Raw genomic sequence first — 8,245 nt, forward strand, 5'->3', positions numbered from 1 at the left:
GTGGGATCCTCCCAGACCGGGGCACGAACCCGCATCCCCTGCATCGGCAGGCGGACTCTCAACCACTGCGCCACCAGGGAAGCCCATGACATGGTCTTTTATGAATCTGCCCCTATTACTTCTTTGACTTAATCTCCTCCCACACTACCCATTACAGACGATGCACTCACCTCTTCATTGTTCCTTGAACACGCCACACACACTCCCACAGTCTCTTTACCATTTCTCTACCTCTGTTGGAATGTGCTTCCATAAACTGCAGAATTCCTAACATTCTTATTTCTTTTAGGTCTTTGCTCAAATATGTCCCCGTCAGATGGACAGGACTTTCCGGATCACTGTAGGGTAAACAGCAACCCTCACCACATCCTCTATCTTCTTTATGAATTTATTCTACTTCACAGCACTTAGCACCATATGACATTATATATACATTTTTTTTCTTTTTTTCCTTTCTATTTCCTGTCATTTGGATGAAAACTCCCTAAGGAGGAATCTTCTTCTTTATTGTTCGCTCTTGAACCTCAGCTCCTGCAATGAAGCAAAATGCATGATACACATTCAATAAATATATTGAATGAGTCAGATAAGCCTGATACCCATGGTAAAGGGGCAGTTCGGGGGGTAAATATAAGCATCAGGAGCACTGGAGGGAAGTAATCTTCCAAGCAAACGGTAGGAATTCAGTTGCAGATGGTGAGCGAGATTCTCAATCTGGACACTGATTTGCAGGTAATGGGCTTTGACAATGAGAAATATTTTTCTTCCTGGTTCCTTATATAAGCAGAGATGGTGGCATTACACTTATACCCCTTAGCTGTGACTCTCTGCAGGTGAGTTTGTGTACTTTCTGGAACAAGGCTGAGGGGATGATGGTGCCCATCCCAGCATCAGCATTAGAGCCTGGCATCAAAACCATCATCAATTATGATGAGAAAGTGTAGGAATGCTGCTGTCCTAGTAATGTAATCCCATTCAATTCCTGAAAGAATTGAAATTCCTTGCTAAAAAAATTCAAACTGTGGGCTTCCCTGGTGGCGCAGTGGTTGAGAGTCCGCCTACCGATGCAGGGGACACGGGTTCGTGCCCCAGTCAGGGAAGATTCCCACATGCCGCAGAGCGGCTGGGCCCGTGAGCCATGGCCGCTTAGCCTGTGCGTCCGGAGCCTGTGCTCTGCAAAGGGAAAGCCCACAACAGTGAGAGGCCCGCGTACCGCAAAAAAAAAAAAAAAAAAAAAAAAAAAAAAAATTCAAACTGTTTTCTTGATTTCCAAATAGAAAGAATGCTGATATTCGGTACTTTCTCATGATCTATTTCTGTGGTCTATTGTCACTTTCCTCTCGCTCCACGAGAAAGTCTCACTCAGAGACATGAACATTTTGTAGATTTTCCCCCACAAACCATTCGTACAAAACAGATGCGGCTTCTGGTTCCTCTTGGCATGATAACAAACATAACTAGCTAAAAGAAGTTTAATGGATTTCGGAAGTTAAGTTCAACTCAGCTGATTATTCAAGCTGTCAGTCACCTGCTACTTATCACCAAGGTTCTAGAGTTCTTATTTGACAAGATTAAAATGATGAAAGGAAGACTGATTCTAGAATTAATTGTAAGGGACTAAAAGAAAACAAACATATTTCAAAAAACATACGCACAATATTTTGTGGTTTGCATACATTTGCCCAATTTACTTATGTTTCTACTTTCATATCTTCTCAGTTTCAGTGGAATGTGGGGATGTCGTGCCAGATTTAAATCCATCAACTGGAACTTTCCTTCAGTGACAGATACCTTGTGAGAAGGAAACCAATGAGTAGGTATTAAATTTTGAAAGACTTATTTTTCTTATTTCTAATAAGAAAAGATTGTGAAAAGAATTGTTAAGAAAACGTGTTCAGTGTTATGTACTAAACGTTAAATTCATAGCATACAGTTCTACGGAAAAAGCTCTAACTAAAACCAGGAGGCAGATGGTGAAGTTGGAAGACAAACACAATATCGCAATGAAGACATCATAACAGCTGATGTAAATGTGGTGTTGCCTTTGTCAGCCTGTGTAGTTAAGCTGTAACTGCCATTTTAAAGTTCTCTTGATGCTTTTCTCTACCAAGCCCTGCCATAACTTCCTGGAAAGATATTTTCCATAGTAAACAAAGAAAGGAGCAAGATGTATGACTTTCTGTGATGTTAGTGCTGAACATTTTAGGACTTTCTACTCAGCATAAGACTGTCTTCAAATTTTAAATGAAGTGACAACTTGGTAACTTCATAAGTGGGGACCCACCAAAAGGGTAATTTTTAGTGACTCTTAACTGGTTATGCATTTTAAAATGAGCCAGAGGAGAAATATCAAGTTTCTTGCCTTGTACTACGTGGACAAATCCTTAGGGCAGCTCTCACTGTGCACTCTTATCCACAGTTTTGTAGATGAGTCTATGATTACCACAGTTTTTGTAGCTAGAGACAGAAAGAACACAATTATGCTTTTAGACATTTGCCCAATACTAATTTTTGTTTGTTTGTTTTGAATTTGCCACAGTAGAATTTGATTAATAGATTTTGCACTTTCCCACCCATGTATTAAGTTCGGGAATGTTGCTCTGCTCTGTGAGTTTCTTTTCTTTATTTTTTAAACTTATTTGTTTATAGCTGTGCCACAAGGATTGCTGTTATAGTGCGAAGACAAGGCATTTTCATCGGCACATTAAAAAATATATATAATAATGATTTCACCTCATAGGAAAAAATCTTTGAGCCATTTTTTCCTAATGTCTAATGTTAAACTCTAGATATACTCTACATGTAACTTTCACTGCATTGCATAATTCGATATTGAATGAGACATGCAGTGTACCCACCCCTACTTTCCTCGGGAAATAATTTTAGGGAGGAAAACCTAAAACAGAAATAATCAAGGGCATATGGACATAAAAGGAGAACCAATAAAACTTCCAGGCACAAGTAAGTACTCAATGAGAAAAATTATGTTGATTATTCCCTAATACAACATGATTTTATTTTCTATGAACAGTTTCTGTTTTAATGAGAAAGGACATTATTTACAGCAGGCATTATACTGTAGCTGAATATGTACTTTAAACATTCTCTGTAGCTTTCTTAATTTTGCATAAACTGTTTTGTGCAACTAAAAGTTTCTTCATTTTTTTCCAATCTCTATATTCTAATATATTTGAATACTTCAATTGTATATTCTGTTAATATTGCTTGTAAAGTTTAGTATTTTTGGAATTGAGATTCCAATATTGTTTCCAAAGAGAGAAAAAGAAAACTAAAATATTATTAATCATTGAAAGGCCATTTAAAATATCAATGACATTTTATTTTAATGAACAAAATGTTAGTGACATATTGGCATAAAATAATTTATATATCTTTAGGACTTAGCATCCAGAGTTTCTTTTTTATTGAAGAAAATAGTTCTCTCTTGTCATGCATTATGTTCATCTGGGTTTCAGGAAAGGATGCTTCCTAATATGAGAAATCCATTTACATTTTTAAATATGCAAAGGCAAATGAAAAGGTACTAAGTTATTTAAATAATAATGTTTAGATGAGTGCATTTCTATCATACTGTCCTTTCTAGTTTGCCACAGAGTTGGGGTATTATAATCTTAGAATACTTCTGTGAGTTAACCCTTGAATTTGATGGAGGAAACAGACTTTTAAGTATGTAAAATTAAACTTTCTAATTACCGAGGTTATGGTCCTATTTTTTCATAGGCATTCAGTGTTGTAGGGAATAATGAATTTTCATTTTTTTAAGGTATTGAGTCCTTATCCTTAACAAAAACACCCAAAATATTCTAGAATTTTTAATTCTTAAGTACATTATAATCCCTAGGTATTCTTGCTTCTACTTTAAATGTTGAAACAATTTCATTTAATTAACATGAGGATGTATTATTTGTTCTCATATATTTTAAACGTATTTTTCAAATTTAAATATTAATGTATCTTTGTCATTGCTCCTGATGATGCTCATTAATGCAAGTGGCAATTATTTTTCTAGTTCATATACTTCTTTTTCAAATAGATCTTCTCTGTGACTTATGAATAATATTATTGTTGGCACTCAATGGTTAGTGATCTATACATAATTAGCCTGCGTCTTCATTAATTTCTTTAAGAAATTAAGCTAATTACCCACATATTTATGTTTTCATTCATGTATTATTTCTACAGGAAACAAATACTGCTAACATGGTATTAATAAGATGTCTTTCCACAAAAAGCACTGGCATTTCAGTATAGTAAGGTGAGTTTGAATTTGGATCAAGTTGCGTTTGGACTTAACTACTTGTGTTGCAATTAAGTAACTGTGTGGCATTTAGCAGGTTACTTAAGCCCTTTTTAATTCTACTCACTTCTAAAAATGAAGATAGCTGTAATCATTTCCAAGAACTTTTGTGAGGATTTAATTAAAATCAAAATCATAAAAATCCTGGCACCAGTAGATATACTGCTACCATCCACCAGGATGGAAAGCCAAGAATGCCTTGAACTCTAGGGAAACCTATCTGAAATTTGTATATCTGACATGTATTCAAAACTGCTGGGCTAACCTACAAAGCAGGTTGGTAGTAATGATTTATTTCCCATAATGCTGTTATTTATATCACCCTTTATGAACTTCTTTATAAACATTTTATTTTCAGAGAACTCAAGAAATAAAAGGTAGCATACCTTCATTTTTCCTCCATATTTTAAGCCCCTCAACTTGGAAACTATTAATTTTATAGTCAGGATAAGCCATATTAAGCTGAGGCAACAAAATAAAAAGCATGTTCCTTCTTCAGGGACTTTCCTTATTCAATAATACTGTCAGCTATGCCTCCTTTGGGAGGCCACATGCTTGACCTCACTATTTTGAAATCATATCTTGACTTTCTTGATTAGAATTTAAAATATTAGATTTATTATTACTCTTCTGAATTTATTGGACTGGAAGAATAAATTGTTGCAATAAAAAATGTATAGACATTAGAGTGCAAAGGCACTTGACTACTTTCTGCAATTTTCAAGTGTACATTGAATAAATTAAGCAATCTCTTTTTTTTTTTCCTTTTTTGGTTCATTGACAAATATTAAATCATCAAGTTCCTGTTAATGTAATCATCTATCTAAGAACCTCTAAAAATTCTCACAATTATTATTCTTAAATATACATATAGATGACCTGATGTTGATTTCTTGAGGTCTAAGATCATGTCTAACTTATTCACTCCTTGAATTTCATTCTTAACACAGAACCTAGTACTTAGTAGATATGAAAAAATTATTTACCAAGTAAAATAAAGGTAAAATGTGTAATATGTACAACAGATACTAGAAAGAAATGTACCAACAATTTCATTTTTAATGTTAGTTTATTGTAGAATATTTATTATCCTTATTGTTTTGAATTTTATTTTTTTATACAGCAGGTTCTTATTAGTTATCTATTTTATACATATTAGTGTATATATGTCAATCCCAATCTCCCAATTCATCCCACCACCACCACCCCCCATGTTTAAAAGGTAATACAGTATTCATGTTTCTACAGTAATATTTTATGCATATAAAATAATATTTCTAAACTTTCAATACAGTCAAAACATATGGTTTACAAGGGTTAATTCATAAATTCATTACATAAAATTCAGTCAGCCATCCCCTTGAAAAAATTGAAATAGCCCATAAGATGCTACATGCATACATATAATTTTATCAATATATATATGCAACAAACCTTCTGATGTTCCCCTAGCATTAGAACAGATTACTATTTGTTTGCTGGACAATCAATTGGAGATTTTTTTCTTTAAGGACAACTTTCCCAACATATGCATATAGTTTGATACCAGAATCATATTTAATAATAAGCACATGGGACATGAGACTATCTGAAGGATATTGCAGAGCAATATCTCTCATCTGTATTCACTCAAGGGCATAAGTTTATTGATAAGATGAGAAGTGGAAAAACCTGTATTATGTAAATCTTCTTTCTCTCCTCTACTTTAAAAAAAATTATATAACACACATAATCAAATTCTTTATAATTTAGAAATGAGCAATATAGTACTTCCTTGCATATGCAATGTAATGGGTGATATAAAATAAAAGAATATTAGGTTTAAAAATATCCATGACAATAAAGCTGGACTGAAATGTGCCATAGCAGTGACTATCTCATAGCAATAAGATATGTATGGCATTTTCCCCTCTGATTTTCTGGATTTCTAAATTTTCTATAAACAATACAGATTACCCTTATAACACTAAATCTCTAGATTATTAGAAGTAAAAAAAAAATACATGTTAAAATACCCATTCTGTATTGATCATATTTTAAAGTATTTGTTGTGATTTTTGCATGGAGTTTAGGAACATTCCAAATCTAGTTAAATATTTATATTTTGTGATAACTCTCCCTTGTCTTTTTTTTTTTTTTTTTATCTTGGCATCTTATAAATAGAGCCATCATGGAAATGATGAAATTTAAAACTGAGCATGAATTTGTTTTCGGATTTAAATTATCAAAGATGATAGGGTAGGACATAACAGAAAAGCAAGGAAAGCTAAGATTTGGAGGCAGGAGTAAGTACAATATAAGTAGAGTGGGTGTGGGAAGAGGCATAGACACTAATCTCACTGGAACAAAGCATTTCTGTAAGCAAGGAATATCATTTTGTTAAACTGAAGACAAGTTTTCTGTGCAGCTGTAAATATCAAATATATACATACAAATAATTGAGAGTTATTAAAGTTTTCAAAAGAGTTAATAATATAATAAATGTTACTTTTGGAGATTTGTCATGTCTATGAAGTTTAATATAATTTGTATTTTGATATTTTTGACCTTTAATCCTATTGAAGAACAGTTGAAACTACACAATCTTACCATGGTGTATCTTACTAATAAAATTTACTTCATGGTTTATGCTTATAAACTAAGAACAAGGTCTGAAATTAAAGCTGGTAAAATCACCACAAGGTATGTGATTAGTCATGTGTAGAAGTTTCCTGCCACTAGAGATAGTATGTAAATGTGTTACTGATTCAACTAAAGCGATCCCCAAATCTCATCAATGAGACTAGTCTTAAATCACCTTGAGAGGACTACCATAGAAGTAATGTAAGATAAAAGTTTATCTCGTCACTTGAAACATAAAATTCTATAGCAAAAAAAAAAAAAAAATCTGCATAAAGACAAGAAAAACAGAGGCAAAAAATGCCTTTATTATATTTTTTTATTCACAGCGTTGACTAGGAAAACATTTTATGTTTAGTGAAGAATGACTTAACACTAACCAAATAAGCAATCACAATAATTAAGATTGATGGATAATCTGTTAGTATTTGACAGACAATGTTCACTATGGTAATACCTTCACCTAAGTCTCTTTGTTCTCTAAAGTCTATTCATAGGATTGTCCTATGGAAATGAACTGTCCCTGTTATCTTGTGTAATTGAGTGGGTGGGCAAACGTTTATTGAAGCTTATCACACTAGACAATAGACTCAATTTTAAGTGAATATGACAAAGAGGAAAAGAATGCCAGCTATACCTTGAGGAGCTTATTTCCTTTTGAGAGGGAAATGCAAACAAATAGCAGTTTCAATGTAAAGTAATAAATAAGTATAATGATCAAGGCAGATATAGCATTAATGAGTAATAGGTAAGCTTGGCTAGTCCGGAAGAATTGAAAGAGAAGTAACCAACCATCTGGGTCTTTAGTAACAAGAATACTGAGCAAGATAAGAAAGTTTAAAATGGCATTCCAGATATAAAGATTATGAAGAAAAATACTTCAGAATACCCCGTGAAGGTAATCAATAAAAAGTAGCTCAGCAGAACTGAACTCTAAAACGTAAATTTGGGAAAGCTGATAAATGAGGGTGATTGTATTTGTATGTCTTCTATGACGAGGAAGCTGGGCACATACAGTGAAGTTGGCTTTCTTGGCATCTGCCTACCTTATTAAATTGATTTGTTTTCTTGTCTTAGCAGGATCTTACCATATTCTATCACTTTTGTCAACCAAATATTCAGACTCTTTCATTATAATCACTTTTACTGAAACACTTTCTGTGCTTATTTTGAAGAAAGTGAGTAATTTTCCTGTGTATCCTAAACTTGCCTCACACATCATGTAAGAATCACCCGAGGGAGACATTTTCAACACATATTCCTGATTTTCTTCTCTTGGAACTTTTGATTCCATAAATGTGAATTTGT

This window comes from Lipotes vexillifer, unplaced genomic scaffold (genome assembly GCF_000442215.2).
Source record: "Lipotes vexillifer unplaced genomic scaffold, Lipotes_vexillifer_v1.1 scaffold66, whole genome shotgun sequence".
Lineage (NCBI taxonomy): Eukaryota > Metazoa > Chordata > Mammalia > Artiodactyla > Lipotidae > Lipotes > Lipotes vexillifer.